Here is a 1,117-nt window from a genome sequence, read left to right as displayed (position 1 = left end):
ACGTCATTGTAAAATTTCTGTTTCATTTAATAAACATCCTTCTCCTTCCTCCTATGTCCCTGTATGTGTTTTTTTATTAGTACTAGTATTACAATCTCCCTTAAATTTGGCCTGAAAACTGTTTGACATTCACAATGAGCATTAAAAAGGATTTATTCTGTCCTTGAAATAGGCGTGTAACTCCTTTTAATGTGAGAGCTTGGACTGGTGTAAATCAAAACTAAATTCACTGATGTCAGTGGGCCTGCACAGCTAGAACTAGCATAAAGCAATGGTGAAGCAAATCCTTTTGTATTGATCATGGCTAAAATCCCAAGAACAAACACCACAATTGCCTTCTGTTCCATCTCTACCTGCAGAACTGCACTAGACATATAGTCAAGAGACCTACTAATAATAAATTGTGTGAAATTCAGAAACAAACCGTTTATTTTTTGTTTTGCAAGGACAAATCTTTCTCTACTGTTCACACACAGACACTCACATATTCTAGTCTTTTTGAAACAGTTCACACTGAGCAATTGTTCCATCCTCCATGACCCCCAATGAACTCATCTCTATGGGCTCATATAAACGTTACCAGACTTGTTTAATTAACGTTTCAGAGTCAAAGGAAAATAATGTATAGATAAATGTATTTAAAGGCTTTGAAAGGTTCATGGCAGCCGTCCAACACTGCTTTCTTTGCCTTTGCTTGCTGTCTTAGAGAAAGAAAGCAGCCCATAAAGCTTAGAAAAATGATATGTCTCTGGGTCTGGGGTTCCTGTCACCTGTCAGTCTTCTGATGTAGTACCATGATATATGACAAGAGACCAGCACTTGAGTGATGTATTACAATAGTATGTCAGTAATGCAGTGCTGCATTGATAGTGCTTAATAACCAGAGTACTTAACTGGGGAGAGGGCCAAGCAAAAAGGAAGAAGTGGACGGCTAAGCACTGCCTCACCTCGTTGAAGTGTATGGTGCCACGAGTCCTGGATCGGAAATGTCTCATTTGAACCCAGAACAATGACTAGAAGTTTGGCAGCAGCATTCACAGGGAGGTGAGTGGGGCACAGGGTTAATTCTCTGAGGCATGAGAACTCGTATTTGTGGTTGCACCAAGCTCTGGACTGA

Source organism: Nestor notabilis, unplaced genomic scaffold (genome assembly GCF_000696875.1).
Source record: "Nestor notabilis isolate BGI_N333 unplaced genomic scaffold, ASM69687v1 scaffold7857, whole genome shotgun sequence".
Taxonomy (NCBI): Eukaryota; Metazoa; Chordata; class Aves; order Psittaciformes; family Psittacidae; genus Nestor; species Nestor notabilis.
This window is presented reverse-complemented; position numbering follows the sequence as displayed.